Raw genomic sequence first — 19938 nt, forward strand, 5'->3', positions numbered from 1 at the left:
AGACCACAGTTTGGGAGCTGTCACTTTAGGGGACTTGCAAAATGATATATAAAGTAAGACTGGACCTGAAAAATGGCAGAACCGGTAAAAGTGGGAAAACAACACAAAACAGCAAGACTCCTCTTTGCTTGCCCAAAGTAGCAATTTTGTTCAGCTACAAGGCAGAGGGCACACTGCCTGCCGGAGAAACAATGGACTGAGGGGAGGTAATCTGCTTCCAAAAATCTATTTTTAGCATCAATTTTATCAGCTAGCAATTTACCCTCACAGCTTCTCTCTCTCGGCACCTGTTTACTTCTATTTTAGAGGCCATTTTTATTGTGCCCAAATCTTTGAGATGAAAAATTCAATCCCAATTTTTTTACCTGTGCTAGGTTTCCCCCCAAAAAACGTGTTATGTTGACTGGTCTGATGCTGCAGCAAAAAACGCTAATGCTATTCTAGGCTGCTTCCACAAAAGTATAGTGTCCCAATCAAGGGAAGTAATAGCACCACTCTATTCTGCCTTGGTCAGACCACACCTGGAATACTGAGCTGGGATACCTGCATCACAAGGAGTTGAACTAATGACCCATGAAGTCCCTTCCAAGCCTACAATTTTATGATTCTATGATTCTCTTCTCTCCCCCAACATAACACCTAATCACACAGTAATATCTAACATGTCAAATGTACCTGGGTTTCCCCACCTGCTTTGAGCAGCAGCCAATGAAATCTCTCCACACAGTGACATCACATCGCAAGTTTCCTGGTTTGAGGTGTTACCCGAAGAGAGAGGAGCCAAAGGAGAACAAGGGCTGTGGCCCAGCAGCAGAGCATCTGCTTTGCACTCACAAGGTCCCAGGTTTGAACCCCGGCAGCATCTTCAAGCAGGGTTGGGAGAGACTCCCTGCATCAAAGCCTGGAAAGCCACTGCTGCCAGTCAGTGTAGACAACACTGAGCTACAGGACATATTTTCTAGAAAAAGAGGTGCTAGAACTTGTTGAGGGAAGCACCCAACTAATGCACCACTTGCCATGCCAGCCACAGCCTCCGTCACAAAACAAAGATTGTCGTGCCGCACGCAGCGTCTGGCGCGCAGAGTTCAGGCTGGGGGGAAAGCCCTGCTCAGCTAGATGGACAGTGGTCTGACTCAGAGTAAGGCAAGTTCCTAGATATGTTGCTATGGCTGTTCTTTCTGTGGCTCCTGCAATGCAAAGATTCCTCACTTACTTTATGAGAAAAAGCTGATCCACACATTGCACTTAACACAGCTACAAGCTGTCTCCAGGCATGTAAATGTGGAAGGGTGTACACTTCTTGATTTGTACAGCTCAGCTTCCATGTACACAAGTAAACATACTAGACAGTTGTTGAACATTACATGTGAATAACTGTACAGTGGTGCCTCGCAAGACGAAAATAATCCATTCTGCGAGTCTCTTCGTCTAGCCATTTTTTCGTCTTGCGAAGCATCCCTATTAGCAGCTTAGCGGATTAGCGCTATTAGCGGCTTAGCGGCTTAGCGGCTATTAGCGGCTTAGCGGCTTAGAAAAAGGGGGGGAAAGGGAAAAAACTCACAAGCAAGCCCATAGGGAAATTCGTCTTGCGAAGCGCCTCGAAAAACGGAAAACCCTTTCGTCTAGCGGGTTTCTCGTCTTGCGAGGCATTCGTCTTGCGGGGCACCATTGTATGAGCATAAAGTTCAATTATTTCATATACATAGGCACACAGACTGTACACCTTTTGATGTCTGTTTATGACATTTATATCCCAGCTTTCCTCCAAGGAGCTTGAGGTAGTATATCAGGCTCTTCTCCTCTCCACTTTATCCTCATAACAACCCTGTGAGGTAAGGATAGGTTAGACTGGGAGAGAGAGACTGGTTCCAGGTCACCCAGTGAGCTCCATGGCTGAGTGGGATTTGAATTGTGGCCACTCCAGGTCCTAGTTTGATACTCCAGCCACTGCAATACACTGGCACATGTGAACACCCCAAATTCACAGCATTCCTGTGCAGCACTGTGAGCAACCTTAGTTGATTCAATTAAGATCTACTCTGAATCAATCGGTTTAAATTAATGGGCCTAGCTTAGTCAAGATCATGTATTTCAATGGAAGGGGATTCAGACCAGACCCACTGAAACGTATGAACAGGACTAAGTTAGGTCCACTGATTTCAAGTAAAGCTTAGTTGAATGCTACTCACAGCACAAAGTCAATAAATATATCACTCTTTTCCCCCCATAGGAAGATCAATATGGAGGAGAGAGAGTGGCTGAGAAGTCAGTAGGATGGTTGGGAAGACTGCACAGGCCAAATATGGTCCAAGGGCTGTTGTGTGGTTCCGGTGACATCTAATCCTATCTCCAGAGAAGATCATGTATGGGAACTGGACATGACAGTGGAGGGTATTCCTTCCAGATTTCACAGAGTCATAGAATTGTAGAGTTGGAACAGAACCAAATGGTCATCTAGTCCAACCCCCTGCGATGCAGGAATCTCAACTAAAGCATCCCTAACAGATGGTCATTCAACCTCTGCTTTAAAATCTCCAAGGAAGGAGAGTCCACCACCTCTCGTGGGAGCCTGTTCCACTGCCAAACAGCTCTTGCTGTCGGAAAGTTCTTCTTGATGTTGAATCAGAATCTCCTTTCTTGCAACTTGAAGCCATTGGTTCAGGCCCTACCCTCCAGAGCAGCTTGCCCCATCTTCCATGACACAGCCCTTTAGATATTTGAAGATGGCGATCATATTTCCTCTTAGCCTCCTCTTTTCCAAGCTTGTTGTTGTTGTTGTTTAGTTATTTAGTCATGTCCGACTCTTCGTGACCCCATGGACCAGAGCGCGCCAGGCACTTCTGTCTTCCACTGCCTCCCGCAGTTTGGTCAAACTCATGCTGGTAGCTTCTTTAACACTGTCCAACCATCTCGTCCTCCACCGTCCCCTTCTCCTTGTGCCCTCCATCTTTCCCAACATCAGAGTCTTTTCCAGGGAGTCTTCTCTTCCCATAAGGTGGCCAAAGTATTGGAGTCTCAGCTTCAGGATCTGTCCTTCCAGTGAGCACTCAGGGCTGATTTCCTTCAGAATGGATAGTTTTGCTCTTCTTGCAGTCCATGGGACTCTCAAGAGTCTCCTCCAGCACCATACTTCAAAAGCATCAATTCTTCGTGATCAGCCTTCTTTATGGTCCAGCTCTCACTTCCATACATCACTACTTTTCCAAGCTAAACATACCCAACTCCCTCAACTGTTCCTCATAAGGGTGGGTTTCCAGACCCTTAATCTTCTTGGTCATTCTTCTCTGCACTCATTCAAGCTTGTCAATATATTTCTTAAATTGTGGCGCCCAGAACTCCACAAGTATTCTAGGTGCAGGCTGACCAAGGCAGAATAGAGTGGTACGATTACTTCCCTTGAGATCCCAATTATTTGTCATTTGGAGCAATTACATAATTTCTGTTATACGCTTGGTTAATTGCATCACCATTTTGTAGATGTGCCAAAGCAGATGACAGGGTCAATGTTTACCCCCAAAAAGAGAGGAAAACTCAAAAGGTGATAAATGAATAAGTAATCAGGAACATTAACCTTGGGCAGCTGTTTCAACATTCTGGATCGGAGATTGTCTGCTGGGCCAATATGTTGAAACAGCTGCTGTTATATTTTAAGATAATTTTATTCGGTGACTTAGAAGGTGACTGTTGTAGGAATTTAGCTGAAAACATTTCAAGTGTAAAACTGAGACCTTAACCTATTTCTTATCCCAAACGACACAGCAATACAGATGGGATATATTTGTGGACACACACCCCACACCGGCCCCAATTACACTTTAATAATGCATCCTGAAGTTCAAATCTCACTGAAAGTTTGTTTCCATGGTGGTAGTCAACTAAGTTTAATTCAGAGTAGATCTATTCACAGAATCGAAGACTTGTAGAGTTTGAAGGTATACCAAGGGTGATTTAGTCCAACCGCCTGAGATGCAGGAATCACAGCTGAAGAATCCCTGACAGACAGCCATCCCATCTCTGTTTAGAAACATCAGCACATTCCAATGCAGTCTGCTCCAGTGTCAAACAGCTCTTAAGAGTAAAAAAAAAGTTCTTCCTAATGTTTAGTTGGAATCTCCTTTCTTGTGATCTGAATCCATTGGTTCGGGTCTTACCCTCTAGCCTAACTTAGTAATGTTCATTAATTATAATGGGTCTACTTTGAGTAAAACTTAACAGAACATCACTCCTTGTGCTTATTATGTTTTTATACATGTTGAAAGCCACTCAGAGTGGTTGGGGCAACCCCAGCCAATGGGGGAGATATTGAGGAAGAGGAGGAGGAGGAGAAGGCGAAGGAAAGAGTCAGGGAACCTTTATTTAACTTCATTAATGAACCTACTTATCATTAAGAGGCCAGACAAGCATTTTTATATATTATTTATTTATTAAATTTCTATACCAGCTTTTCTTCCAAGGAGCTGAAGGTGGGGTGCATGCTTCTCCTTCTCCCCATTTCATCCTCACAACAAGACTGTAAGGTAGGTAAGGCTGAGAAGCAGTGACTGGTCCAAGGTCACCCAGTGAGCTTCATGGGTGAGCGGAGATTCGAACCCTGCTCTCCCAGGTTATAGTCTGACACTCTAACCACTGTACTATGCTGGCTTGCTTGGTGTCCTCCAGATGTTGTTGGACTACAACTCCTATCATTCACTGGCTGGCTGCCCTGAACCAGCCCCTACCTGCCCAACTTCTCACCTAGAGCCAGTCAGGGGGTGCCTCCGCCTGTGATTGGGTCCCTTCATGGGCAACTTTCTCAGGACTTCATAACAATGCTGGGAAGAGCCAGAGGCCAAGGTGGGCAGACCAAGAGGTACAACTCTTACTATGATTCCATATGATGCATTCCATCCACAGAAGCCTGAATTTTCTACGCACGCATCTCTCCAGCCAGGTAAGCAAGAGACTTTATCAGGGTTCAATGACACATTCCAGCAAAACAAAGAGCAACCAATGGGCTGAAAGGGGTGTGGCCTGGGAGACAAAGCAGCCTGGCAAGAATCCCAAAGCCCAGGTCACATTCGGCCCCCAGGCCTGAGATTCCCCACTCATGCTGCCAATGACAACACATCCTGAAGGGCAACCCCAAAATCAACAGAAGCAGAAGTCAGAGTGAGCAACAACATCTTACCACCCCACATTTGAGGCTGCCTTGCCAGCTTCCTGCACCTGCCATCTGCTCATTCTTTTGATGTGAAAATATTCCGCTTTCCAGAGAGGCAATTTGGAGGCATCTGACTTGGTGCTGCTAACCCCCTCCCCATTTTCTGTGCCACCCTTCAACAGGTATTCCAATGACAAATTTATTACAGCCCATTATTCCGTGCTTTGCACACAACCCGGTCCTGCTGCCGAAATTTATTACAGCATTTATGGTATTAATTATACAAGTTTCAGCACCACCTGTCAGAGGGCATTCTGAGTCTCCTAAAAAATAATAATAACAAAAAAACCCCAAGAAACATGCCTTTTGTTTACGTGCAGCCATGGTGAAAAGTTGCACGCATCACAATTATTTATCTACCAGCACACAACTCATCAAGTTTGACAAGTGGCAGGAAGGAGGGTGGAATTTTGCCAAGCATGCTTCTTTCCCAAATGCGTTGCCTCGGTTTGCAGACCTGCTCCTGCTCCTTGTTCTCCTAAACTAAGGGTGAGGGACTTATTTCAGTCTGAGGGTCACATTTCATTCCAGGCAACCTTCCGAGGGCCACATGCCTGTGGTGGGTGACGCCAGAGGGAAAGGTGAGCAGAGAAACAAATGCAAGTTTTATCGTGGTACAGAAGGATAATTTCCACCAATAATAACACATGCCTCTCTATCCAAGAGTTAAAATCATAGAATCATAGAGCTGGCAAGGGAACCCAAGAGTCATCTAATTCACCTCCTGCAGTGCAGGAATCTCAACTAGATCATCCCTGACAGATGGCCATCCAGCCTCTGCTTAGAAATCTCCAAGAAAAGAGAGTCCACCACCTCTTGTGGGAGTGTGTTAAACTGTCAAATGGCTCTTACTGTCAGAAAGATCATCTTGATGTTTAGTCAGAATCTCATTTCTTGTAACTTGAAAGCCAAGGTGGTTCTGCTTCCCTTTGGAACACATCAGCGAGGCCAAGATGGAGGTCCTGTCATCTGGGCAGCCAAGGACCTCCATACACACTGCCCAGGCTTATGGTCTGGAGAGATCCTTTTGGTGCTGCTAACACAGCAAAAACAACGTGAGAGGGATCAGGGGAGAAATTTGATTCGGCTCGCATTTAAAGGTGAGCCTCCCAAATTTGCACATTCTGAAACAATACAAAAGCAGCCATCCTTGGAAATTGGCACTTCTACAAATTTTGCATTGCCGTTCTCCAGCCATATAAGCCAGGTAACATGTACACAAATGCATATACAAAAGTACTTTATGCATGAAGGGAAATTGTATTGTATTAGGGAAGTTTGCTTTGAAGGATGTTTTTGTTCATTGGGGGAAATTGCATGCAAAAATTTGTATACTAGGATAAATCACACTATTTTTATTTTTATTTTTATTTATTTTTAAACTACTTTCCATAAGGTAAAGTAAAGGGTAAAGGGACCCCTGACCATTAGGTCCAGTCGTGGCCAACTCTGGGGTTGCGACGCTCATCTCGCTTTATTGGCTGAGGGAGCCGGCATACAGCTTCCGGGTCATGTGGCCAGCATGACTAAGCCGCTTCTGGTGAACCAGAGCAGCACACGGAAACGCCGTCTACCTTCCTGCCGGAGTGGTACCTATTTCTCTACTTGCACTTTGATGTGCTTTCGAACTGCTAGGTTGGCAGGAGCAGGGACCGAGCAACGGGAGCTCACCCCGTCACGGGGATTCGAACCACCAACCTTCTGATTGGCAAGTCCTAGGCTCTGTGGTTTAACCCACAGGGCCACCCGCGTCCCTTCGATAAGGTATCCCAAAGCAATTAATAATACAGATGTTGATGAATTTTCATGAGGACTTGAAAAAAAGAAAGAAAGTGCCAAGTGCTCACGGTGGCCTATGTCATTCTCTATACACACTCAGGTTATCCCCACAACAACCCTGTGAGGCTGAGACACAATGAGTATCCCGAGGTTTCCCAGTGAACTACACAGCTGAGTGTACAACATGAGTCTAGCAATCTTAACAATGACGTGGTACTGGCTTAAAAGAAAGACATAAAATGTTAATTTAACAAATGAATTCAATAACTAAATCATCAGTATGGAACTGCCCTTCCTTGCTTACCCCACAGATAGGTTGCCCCAATGTGAGTCAAGGGCATCTGACTTGCTTCAGTCCTCCAGGCCCAGTTCTGGGCTGAGAGACTGGGCAATTCATGCACATGCAAGTCTGCACCTGAGGAGGTTTTATGCAGAAGTGCTTCCACTTGCTATCTCTCTTCCAAACCTGGGGTTGACAATTAACTCACACTAATGAGGCTTACACACTGCAGCTCCTGGAAGAATGGCAAAAAGGGCAAGATTGTCATTAAAAAAAAAGAACACTCTCGTCTCCGTTACATTCCTGACAGATTTAATTAACAAAAATGTTGCGATAGCTGAAATTTCTTCCCTGTTTTACAAATAATGCCCTTTTGATGAGGGCTTCAGTTCGAATTACTGCCCTCTCAAGCGGCGCCACACAACCAGAATGCTAAGCTGATTGGCAATAAAACTACAGTAAGTGGTCCAAAGGGAGGGAAGAGAAATATTATAAACACAATGGAAGCCAATTGTTGGCTAATCGTTAAGAAGGACAAGTTTATGCGTCATTCCATGAGTTTTCTCCTTTGGGTGGGCCTTGGCATGCAGGGATTTGGCTAGAACTCTCATTTTTAAGCAGCAGTGTCCCAACTAAAACAGACTGGTTATCTAAAATGATGGAATACTTCCATATTGCCAAACTAACAGGGAGGATAAGAGGAGATATGGTACAAAAAGTGAATAAAGAGTGGGCTATCTTTAAGGAATACATCAAAATTTATGTTGAAAAAGAAGAATTTCTGACAGATATTGAGTGAATCCAGAAAATGATTACAGTGAAAGGAGAGTAAAGTTAAGATAGAAGAAGAGATTAAATAAATAATGAAATGTGTTTAAGCTAGTTGGAAAAATAAAGTAGCGTAACAAGAACAGCTGGAAGTCAAGTCACTTGGTGGGTGTCCGTGTGGGGTGGGTGTGTAGGTATGTTGATATGTATAGTATAGGTAGGTACAGTGGTACCTCAGGTTAAGTACTTAATTTGTTCCAGAGGTCCATACTTAACCTGAAACTGTTCTTAACGTGAAGCACCACTTTAGCTAATGGGGCCTCCTGCTGTTGCCGCGCTGCTGGAGCACGATTTCTGTTCTCATCCTGAAGCAAAGTTCTTAACCTGAAGCACTATTTCTGGGTAAGCGGAGTCTGTAACCTGAAGCGTATGTAACCTGAAGTGTATGTAACCTGAGGTACCACTGTATACAGTAATGTAGGTATGTTTTATGTTATGAAAATAAGGTAGTGTGTTGTGTACGTGTATTGTGTAAATGTATATGTACAGTGGTGCCCGCAAGACGAATGCCTCGCAAGACAGAAAACCCGCTAGACAAAAGGGTTTTCCGTTTTGGAGGCGCTTCGCAAAACGAATTTCCCTATGGGCTTGCTTCGCAAGACGAAAATGTCTTGCGAGTTCCTGCGGGGTTTTTTTCCTTTTTTCCCCCTTTTCCTAAGCCCTAAGCCGCTTATCAGCTGATCCGCTAAAAGCCACTAAACCGCTAATAGCGCTAATCCGCTAAGCTGTCAATGGGCTTGCTTCGCAAGATGAAAAAACCGCTATACAAAGAGCCTCACGGAACGGATTAATTTCGTCTTGCGAGGCACCACTGTATGTGTTTTATATGTTAATAAAATTAAAATTAAAATTAAAAAAGAAAAGAAAAGAAAAGAAAAAGAGGAGACTGGGTGGAAATATGACAGCTCTCTGAAGGGCTGTCACATGGAAAAGAGAACAAGCTTGTTCTTTTGCTGTTCTAGAAGGTAGGACCGGAACCAGTGGATTGAAAAGACAAGAAAGCAGATTCTGACTAAACATTAGGAAGAACTTTCTGATGGTAAGGTCTGCCTGAGAGTGGAATGGGCTACCTTGGAGGCTGGTGGGTTGTCCTTTGTTAGACGCTTCTAAATGGAGGTTGGGTGGCCATCTGCAATTGATTCCTTAGCTGTGATTCCTACATTGCAGAAGACTGGACTAGATGACTCTTGGGTTAACTCTTCCAACTGCATAATGATACATGTGTGAACCCAACTTTCAGGTGCACTTCTGTCAAAGGCACTCCTTCCGCTGCCTTGTAAACAAGTCGCCTGAGCTCCCTACTCCCATCAAGAGCCAAAAAAGGAAAGCTGTACATTTGGAATGAGGAGTGTGACAGCAGAGTGCCAGCTTTGCGGAGACAAAGATGCCACAGGGATCCATCGCTCCAGCATCCCATTGCCCTCCCTGCTAATTTCTCTCTAAAGACATGGGAAGCATGGATGGAAGGGCGTCATTAGCCTGCTTGGCGATGAGTAACAGCTTTTTATTTGGGAGATCTTCTCGCTGTGAAATTAGTGTCACAGATAAGTGGTTGCTCTGCGGCAGAGATGGAAACGTCTGCATTTCTGATCTTCATACACAACATGCCCCCCCCCCCACACACACATCCCAGCACTTTGGCTAGGAAATTTACACAGATAGCACAGCCAGATGTCATGGGCTCACAAAGGCACTGTGAAATACAACCTGTCCAGCAGTACAGCTATTATAAGTGCCAATTTTTATTGCACTTTATGGAAACCTTGGCTTCCCTCCTTTCATTTTTCTGTGTTCAGTTTGCACATGGCTCCAAAGTCATGCATTTTTATCCTGATACACTATACCAAGGGTGGTCCAGATACCAAATATGGCCAGACCTCTCTATATGGCCCCCAGGACCGCCCTCGGGCAAAACCAGCTACTCAGACACATCCCCTCTCCCTAGTCCGAAATCCTTACCAGCCCTATTCTGCATCCTCTTTGTGTGTGTTTTGATTGGCTGGGATGTTTCCTTGAATGTTGATAATCTCTCTTGCTGGCCTAGGTGTAGGGTGGAGAGGGGTGTGTGAGAGTTTGTAACTGTCCTGGCTCGCACCCTAAAACACTCACACAAAGGCTCTCTTTTGCAAGTTAGAAACAGACCTTTATTCAGGCTCAGTACAGGCTCAGCAGTGCAAACCATGCTCAGGAGTCATGACTCAGGAGTTCAGGAGCAGAGAAAGTAGTTTTTTTAAAAAAAAATAAAAAATATTTATTAAAGTTTCAACAATTACGGAAAGAAAAAATAAACATACCACATTAAACAAAAACGAAACAACACACCACAATATAAAAAAGAGGGGGGGGGCGAGAAATAAAACCCATTAAACAAAAACAAAAACGCAAAAAAAGAAAATACATCAGATCTCCTCATTACCATTCTTTCATTAGCTTATTTCCCTGACCTCCTCACACCTCCCTTTTTTGTATTCTAGGTATATTATCTATTTCAGCAAATCCTTTCCCTCTTTTAAAATTTTAGTCCTGTAAATTGTCTTAATATAATGTAGCTTTACTTTTCCTTCCTTCACCAATTAACAGTCAGTTATTCCCAAATCCTTTATATCCTTCCTGCTAAAATCATATAATATTGTTCCAACATCCTTCTAACAGATATTAATTTTACAGTGTTTCTGTAAATAGTCTTTAAATTTCCTCCAATCTTCCTCCACCAACTCTTCTCCCTGGTCTCAGATTCTGCCAGTCATTTCCGCCAGTTCCATATAGTCCATAGGAGCAGAGAAAGTAGTTCAGAGCTGAACAAAAGCAACTAAGATGTCCCAAGAAGTTTCCATACCCCACCCACCAAGCTTTTAAAGGTGAGGTGTTGCATTCCCACTCGTAAGACTCTCTCACCTTGTGAAAATTTTGGGACTTTAAACATGCACTCCTTGGGGGAGTGGTCTGTTCCCATCTTAAAAGGTGGCACCTGGTTCTAGGCAACAAGGCTGCACCCTGCTGTTCAGGCTCCTGTTCAGTCACTGCTGCCTCTGGTTCTCCCTCCAAACTCAGTTCCAAACTCTCCAAAGTTTTTACTGAGGGTATCCACTTGGCAGGAAAGTAGGGTGGGGTGGGGAGAGAACTGACATCCCTGCTCCTTCTCCCCAAGAGATGGAAGTCAGGGTGGAAAGCAAAGGTTCCTCCCACTCCGCCAACTCTGGTTCCCACCATTTAGGTGGGGAAAATGCATTGTCTCAACCACTTTTGCAGCTGGTCCCCCACACCCTGAAATATACTCAGAGCTGAGTGTTGATTTCATGCTCTTTATTTCAGCTCATGGTAAACAGTGAGTGAGTACTTTCCCAAAAAACAATGGGTCCCATGTGATTGGCTGATTCAACTCCTCTCCTAGAGCCTGATTGGACTGTTCCTGCAAGCCAAACAGGTTGCTGATTCACTTCTTCCTGGAGCCGGATTGGGTGGCTCCTGCAGACCAAGCAGGTTGCTGACTCACTTCCTCCTGGAGCCTGATTTGGCTGCTCCTGCAGGCCAATCAGGTTGCTGATTTACTTCCTCCTGAAGCCAGATTGGGCGGCTCCTGCAGACCAATCAGGTTGCTGTCTTCTAGAATCCTACCTGCCTATTGTTCTAGGATCCAAGCTCAGTACATAACAGATCCTCTTTCAGCTGTCATCCACAGAAGACATTCCACTAGGGTGTTTGTGTGTGTGTGTGTGTGTGTGTGTGTGAGAGAGAGAGAGAGAGAGAGAGAGAGAGAAGAGATGGGGTGGAAGGGCCTCTCCAGCAGTACAGAGGAAAGACCTTTGTCTCCTCTCCAAATTTTCCATCCCTAACTTTCACTACAAGTTTCTCTGTAACTAGGAATCAGGGCCCAAGCTTGCATTTCCCTCCTACCTCCCAAACCCTTTTCCTTTTGTGTTGTTTCTTTTAAATTGTGAGCCTGAGGACAGAGACTGTCTTCTCCCTAAAATCTGTAATCCTGTTTGGGAGGGGTTTGCTTCCAACTGAAGAGTGGAATAAAAATGCTTAACCACCACCACAACAGCTACTACTACTTCATGGCAAAGGTGGCATTCAAACTGGGTAACTGCTGATTCACAGTCTGGTCCTGTTGAGATGGTGTTGAGAGAATATTGGCTTGGAACTCCAGCAAGCATGTTGCCAGCCCAATGGTTTGCTGACAGTAGAAAACACACCCACACCTTTCACACATTACAAAACTCCCGGGGGGGGGGCAGGGGCACTGAGCGAGATGACAGGATGAGTGACCCAAGCCGGCCCAAAAATGGCACAGAAAATCCATCCTTTGTTGATCAGGCAACACAGTACAGTTCTGCCAAAACAAGCCCTGATGGATGTGTGCTGGCTGATTTCTCAAGCACTTTATAAATATTAATGGCAATGATAGAGCCTCTCAAAATTTGTCATGTCACATCGCTCTTAGAAAAACGCTCCGAGTGCGACTTCGATCAGGTGGTGGTTGTTTTTCCCACCAAACAACTGCAAACTCTACTTTGTAAGGTTATCCTCGCCCAAGATTCTCCCCCCCCACCCTCACCACCCCAAAAGAAAAGAAATGCAAGGTATGGGGTGGACATATGCTAGCTTTTCATAAATGTAAAGGTGCTGTAATAGAACCACTGGGGCTGGCTCTACCATGAGATTTGCTGAGCCATTGGCTCGGGTGGCAGATCAGGAAGGACAGCAGACAGAGACCTGAGAGCAGAGGAGGCTGGTCACTAGGGCAAGGTGGGTACCTGGACTTGGTTGGCTGGTTGGAGGATAGAGAGGGGCCATATAAACTAACCCATATTACAAAGATAACATTTACATTTGTTTTTTAGGTGCCCACCAAATGTATGTGGCCCTCCAAAGGTAATGTGGCCCTCAAGCTGGAAAAGGTACACCACCCTGATTTAACAGAATGCCAGTACTGCCAATCAACAAAAGTTCAAAAGTTGCCATACTACAGTGGCTTACAAATATAAACTTCTTCTTCTAGTGCTACAGAATTTGCCAAGACAAATACACATGGATTGAGAAATATGAACTTCAATGGCTCATAATGGTTGCTTCAGATAGAAGGTGAGCATTATAAACTCTGCTTTAAATGCCTAGGAAACTGGCAAGTTGCTTCTTTCCCAGCTGGTGGAAGGATGGTCCTCCCATCTGGAAAGGGGAGGTTGCACAGATCAGGGATGGAGATCCTATTGTCCTCCAGATGTTACTGGACTGCAGCTTGAATCATCCCTGACCCTATGCCATGCTGGCTGGAACTGATGATAGCTGGAGTCCAATAAGATCTGGAGGGCCACAGGTTCCCAGCTTCTGCATCTATCCGTCTGATGGGAGTGGTGTCTACCCCCAGCTGTCAATCATCTGACATCACAATGGCATCAGGTGAAAGGTGCTTTGAAGTCCCAAAGTCAGGACTGCAAAGCACCTTGAAAGGCATCACTAAAATGAAGGGTTTCCCTTCACTTTAGCAGACAATCTCAGTGCGCGCATACACTAATCCTGAATCAGGAATGGGTTTCCATCAAAAGCCCTGCTCAGACAGTGGGGTAGGGGGACTTTGCCTTAGCAGGAAATATCAATGCAACCCACATCCTAAATCCTGAACTGAGGGAAATGGTTTCATGGGCCAACTTGGATCCCCTTGGCAGGGCAGGTTTGGCCCACAGCCCAGAGGTTCCCCACCCCTGATGCAGCTCTATAGTTCAAAACATCTTTGGCATCTCTTGCAGGAGTAGGCTTCAGGATTCTTGAACTGTGGGCACGGAACAAGGCTCACATTCCTATAGGGGGTTGCCCCTGCTTCTAAAACTGAGGCTTGAATTCTGATTCAATACGCCTCGAGTTGGCAGTACCTGAAAGTGCTTTGTCCAATCCTGTCCAAATATGCTTAAAGTGATGCACTCAGCAATTTTCCCCTCTCAAGCTTGAGTTAAAGGACTCAGTGCTTTTTAAAGGCCATTTTTCCTGGGTGTTCCTTGTCAGCATTTCAGCCATCAGGCAACTGGGGACACCATTATTCAATCCCCCATTTAAAAGAAACCTTATTGGAATACACACACACAGACACACACACCTGTGGTTCTAAGTGATTCACAACATTAGTCAACTGTTAATCAATGGAAAGGTTGTACTCTTAGGGTGAAAACATGGTTTTTAAAGGCAGAGATTAAATGTGGCCACATATACAAAAAGAAAGAAAAAAGATACATGAAGACACATCAATCTCAGGGGCTGACTAGGTTGGTGAGATACTGATGGATAGCATTTGAGAAACACTTTCAAGATGATGACAGACTGAAAATTACAGTCCTATTGTCATACAAGGAAGAATTGTGGAGAGGAAGGGATGGAATCCCACCATGCACTGCAATTTAAGAACAAAGTACTTTCAATTCTCCTGATAAAGCAAAGGTGGGAAATCTGTGGCTCTTCAAATGCTGCTAGACTCCAACTCCCACCATCCCTGATCACTGATCCTGCCATCTGGGCTGCTGGGAGTTGGTGTCCAACATCACCTGGAGGGCCACAGGTTCTACACTCCAAGAAAGCAGGTGATCCGCTGGACCATGGGCTGGATTGGTTCCCCTAGGGGATTTTTCTCATAAGATAAAGGTGGGAAACTGGTGGCCATCCAGATGTTTGCTGGATTCCAACTGCCATCACCCCTGACAATTGGCTCTGTTGGCTGGGGCTGATGGGATTCGGAGTCTAGCATTACACTTAGGACCACAGCTTCCATTTCCCTGAGAAAGGGGATGGTCAGCTGGAACATAAACCAATAGGAATTAGAGTCCAGGAACACCAACCTCTCCCCACCGCCACCACATTCCCCCCCATCTCACCACGAAGTGCACTTACCTGCTGCCCGCCACAACACACACACGTCTGTGCATGCGCATACATAAACACCCACCCACCCCACACACAAACATGTTCTTCCCAAAGTGATGCCAGAGGAACAGGAGAGTGCAGCATCTTTTGGTTCCACATTATTTTGGTTCCCAGGCGAGTGTGGCACCAGCTTCCGGAAGTACATCGGCAGCCACGGCAGAGGCAGCAGAGGCAGTGGCCACAGCAGTAGAGGCCACAGTGGAGGCAGAGGAGATGGATGCGGAGGCAAATGGAGCCGAAATGGGACACCCGTGATTGGCATCAGAAGCCTGGGTAGCTTCTGTAAATCTTTGAGGGTGTCCCACTCAAAACAGGGCAGTTTCGTGATATGGTGTATGTTGTCATCTGTCTGTCTCGGGAGACAATGGAGGAGTGCACCTTGGCGGATGAAGTCAAACTGTTGGAAGGTTACAGTACCTGCTGTGACTGTAGAGACCAATAAGGGAGAGACGTGTTTTGTTGCAGCCAGGGCAGATGAAGGTGTCTGGCTGTGCTGCTGCCGGTGCCAAAGAAGGTGGTGGCCTGTCTTTCATTTGAACTTTTTAAGCAGAAACCAGATGACCAACCTATTAGGGATGCCATAGCAGCAGATTCCCTATATTGGCTAGGGATTGGACCAGATGCCCTTTGAGCATAGCTGCCAACTTACAGATTTGAAAATAAGGGACCAGCAGCCTCGGAAATAAGGGATCAGCAGCCAAAATAAGGGATTTTCAGAGCACAGGTATGTTCGACTTCTGAGCCCCTCTGAGCTAAAGGCAGAAAGCCCAGCCAACAGCCAAACAAAGCCTCAAGCAGTGGTTCCCACAGCGCAGCAACTCGGCAAAGGGGATGCAGCAAGGAAAACCACCGTCACCTCTCCGCTGCGAAGCGCTGAGCAAAGGTGAGTCCCCAGGCAATGCCTGTGATTTGATCAGCACAAGGCATGCAAGCTCCACCCCCCAGTCGTTCTTATAGACTCCTTATTGGGTGAGCAACGCAGCCAAGCAACACAGTTGGAGCCTCCCTCCTCGCTGGCCAGCAGGGAGGGAGAGAGGGAGGGAGGGAGAGGAGCTGCTTCCTTTGAAACCCGGGAAATTTAAGGGACATCATCAATAAGGGACAGCAGCGGGACACGGCGCTGGAATAAGGGACTTTCCTGCCAAATAGGAGACAGTTGATAGCTATGCCTTTGAGGGCCCATCCAAACCTATGGTTCTAGTTCGGATACATTTCCACCAAGTTCAGCTAGCCTTTCCAATCCCCACCCCGGCCACCTTACCCCTGAAGTTAAAAAAAAATGAAGATTTTCCACCTTTAACATTCTGCACTTGAAAACGCTCCATGTGTGCCGGAAACTCTGACAACTCACTAATCTGTCCTGAACACATCTTGTTTGGCAATTATATGGTAATGAACCCTCTCTCCTCGGTTCTTTCCATTCCTGAATGATTCATGCTCCGCTTTTCAGTTCTAAAAGCGCCATTTTGAAGCTTTCCCCCAAATTCCACAATAATGTATATGTTAAGCCAGAAAAAAACTTGTGGAGATTTGCAACTTTTCGAGTTCACCTAACACCCCCACCCCAACACAGCAGTTCCCTGTGTGAGTTGTTTGGGATTGATTTAACAACTTCAAAACAAAAAAAGAACACAGACAGTGCCTACTAGCATAGGAGACAAATTATCATTGTAGTCAATGGGATAATTGCTAGGCCACAAAATTAGGATTCCCATTGGAATTGATCACACCCAAGGCCACACACTAAAGAATATACAGGAAGCACTTCAAGCATGAAATGATGGGTGATTGTGTGCATTCTGTGGCTGGCAGCTAACATGCTGTTGTTAACACTTCAGTGGCTAACTTTATTGTTACAGTTGTTCTGTTGAGTTCCTTGTTAGGACTCAAAGTTACAAAAGGCCTTGAACCAGTGGATAGCGTTGTGCCATGAACTCCTCCCACATTTATTTATCCACTTACCATTCTCCATTAATTACTGGGGGGGGCGGGGATTGTGTTCTAGAATTATCAAAAGGAGAGAAAATTTTAGAGAAATTTCCCAGGATCAGGTGCAGGGTTTTGCTGTGGTGTTTTTGCTTCTTTTCAAGCTGGCAAAGTTTCCTCCCTTTCATTCCACAAATTATCACTGATGGACCACATTCTGCATACCTCCCTCGGACTGCACTTTCTGAAAAACCTCCTGACAGCCTCTCCTGGGCTTACATTCAAGCGCAGAATTAACTAATTTAGGAGCAGCAAAATAAGCAGGGCCTAGAATCTCTCTGCCCCTTTCATAGATCACCGCCTTGTTGTGGCGAAGGGGCTTGAATAAGGAGCTATGAGCTATGCCATGCAGGGCCACCCAGGACGGACTGGTCACAGCTGAGAATTTAGACTAAATGTGATCTACCTGGAGAAATACGACTAAGACGACTAAACAACAAACACCAAACCGAATCCCTCCGAAGCAAGGTTCATTGACCAGCTAGGTAGGCAGGGATTCAAAAATCAGGGAACTAGTGCAAAAGAATCAGTCCTGCAGTCTCTGCCTGGAACAAAAGACTTTGAAACCTGAGACCCACCTAGAGGACTGTTATGTACTGAGCTGAATCCTAGAACAATAGGATCCAGAATGCAGCAGTCTGATTGGTCCGCAGGAGCCACCCAATCCAGCTCCAGGTGGAAGTGAATCAGTGACCTGATTGGCCTGCAGGAGCAGCCAATCAGGCTTCTGGAGAAGGTGAATCCGCAACCTGATTGGCCTACAGGAGCAGCCCAGAATTAGCCAATCACGCAGGGCCCATTGTATAAGTAATGTATATATAGCTAGACTTTTGGGGGAAAGTTTCATTAATTGGTACTATGAGCTGAATAAAGAGCAAATTCACACTCGACTCCGAGTATATTTGACGGACACAGCTGCAGGCCATTTAAACAGTAATGGGTACCCCCAAAGAACCCTGGGAGCTGTGGTTCCTTAATTTCAATGGGTTTACTGTATTCTGCCTTAGACCACATCCACACCATACATTTAAAGCACTTAGATACCACTTTAAACAGCCAAGGCTTCCCCCAGAGGATGCTGGGAGCTGTAGTTTGCTTAGGGTGCTAAGAGTTGTTGGGAGGCCCCTATAGCCCTCACTGAGCTACAATTACCAAACTGGTTTAACAGTCAATCTTTCTTCACAGATAACTCTGGGAATTTTAGCTCTGTGAGGGGACTAGGGAGGTATCACTGTTTAAATATGAAGCTGCTTTAAATTGTATAGTATACTTGGAGCCTGATTCCATGACTGCCATGGCTCCTAAAGGCCCCAGATCCCACTGCTCTTCCTTGCGGTCCCTTGATGTGGGCTGTTCCTCTATCATGTTTACCTTGGGGCAGGGGTGCAAACTTGAATAAAATATTGGGGGGCTCAGTTAAGCCCCCACCCTGCTTAATCGATTACATGACATGGTGCTTGCACACCACTTGATTGGCAATGCCCATCAACTTTGGGGGGCCCCAACCCCCTCAAATATTTTATTGGGGGGATGAAGCCCCCTCAGCCCCTAGAAGTTGGCTCCTATGCCTTGGGGAGCTCCAGATGGTTTTCTGAAGAGGATTCCTCCAGTGGGGGCATGGCACCGGGGATGCAACCTGCTTTCCTGCAAGCTGTTGGTTTTCTTGAAAGCCCTTCTGAAGCTGTGTCTGACTGTTACGAGCACGTTGGTTGTGCTCATTTAGACAGCAAGGGCCATTGGGTGCCAACTGTTTAGGGGACAATTTCCTGGCACAACATCCCAAGCGCCAGATGAAAATGTCAGTTGCCACACGCCCAGGGAACTTTTTTTTCCTTGGCAGCAAAATGTCTCTCATAATTGATTCTTTTCAACATCTGGTGTGCAGATCAACATGGGCGGCTAACAGTCCAAGAATGGAAGGGCGATTCATTTTCATTGCGACTTAATAAAATAAGCAAGTGAGGCGGGGGACGCAGGGTGTCAGAAACACTTTAAAAAATAGTTATTCCTCCACTCATCTTAACGGGAAAGGGAGCAGTTGGGTGCAGTATGGATTATTACTTAGCCAAAGGACTTGTCTTTCAGCATCACAGGGAAGATAATTAAATGTGTAGATAATAAGCCCAATTTCCAGTCCTAGGAACTCATAAAGGATGCCAGGTTCTCTCTCCCCCATTGATATCCGTGCTCAGAATGTGTCGTCCTATTGCTCGTTTTGTGAATAGAAACCCAGCGGAACAAATGTCTCATTGCATGGGTCAGTGGGCCTGCAGGACACTAACACAGTGCTGTTCATAAGGCACTGTTGCACATGCTTTCCCTTTTAACAATCTTGGCACAAACTTCTTTCTGTAGTGCATTCTGGGAAACTAAAGACCCATGCGTCTTGGTGGCTGTCCAACGAGACGCATTTTCCACAATGTGCTCCTTCTGGGGTAGTTTGTCCTCCTTTGGTCCTCACCCTGCACTCAGCTCTCAACTGGCGCTCCTAGAAGTTGTCAGCATGTGACAGTGGCCACACCCTGGGAATGGCTTTGGCTGGGCAACTAAACCAGGAGAGGGTAGCCGATGGGTCTCAAACCCTCAGTGAGTTAAGGGACTTCCCTTGCATGTGAAGACAGGCTTCAATGGATTGAGCGGAATAGACCAAGAGTGGGTCCAATGGTCAAAAAGACGGTTTCTGTATGTGCTGCAGAGAAAGTGAGGGGCAAATGGAGCTCGTTCACCTGGAAGGTAGTCCATCTTGGAGAAGGAAAACTCTGATTCTTAACCTTCACTGCTTTATGAGATACCTTTGGGAGAAGAAAAGGCTCCGGAGTAAACAATACACTAATCCGGAGTGGAGTCCCAAGGTGGTTGGATGGCGTCTTGTACACCTCCTTCCAGCAACTCCTGCAGCCAAGCTGGTGCCAAACATATTGCTCTGCTTTCCTTTGGACCTCATCAGCGAGGCCGA

At 45.8% G+C, this 19938-nt stretch overlaps 1 protein-coding gene and 2 long non-coding RNA genes across 4 annotated transcripts in view; 2 read left to right on the top strand and 1 right to left on the bottom strand.

Moving 5' to 3' along the window:
- LOC307205131 overlaps positions 1–19938 on the top strand; it is a 469056-nt gene that overhangs the window by 287985 nt on the left and 161133 nt on the right. The window lies entirely within an intron of this gene.
- Positions 1–19938, bottom strand: part of TMEM132B (transmembrane protein 132B) — a 389071-nt gene that overhangs the window by 86744 nt on the left and 282389 nt on the right. The gene's annotated exons all lie outside the window — the stretch shown is intronic.
- On the top strand, positions 11633–13137 carry LOC307205104. Its single transcript, XR_013833870.1, has 2 exons — positions 11633–11782; positions 12932–13137. It is a non-coding gene; the product is annotated as an uncharacterized lncRNA (long non-coding RNA).

This window comes from Podarcis cretensis (genome assembly GCF_951804945.1).
Source record: "Podarcis cretensis genome assembly, chromosome: 16".
In the NCBI taxonomy this organism is placed as follows: domain Eukaryota; kingdom Metazoa; phylum Chordata; class Lepidosauria; order Squamata; family Lacertidae; genus Podarcis; species Podarcis cretensis.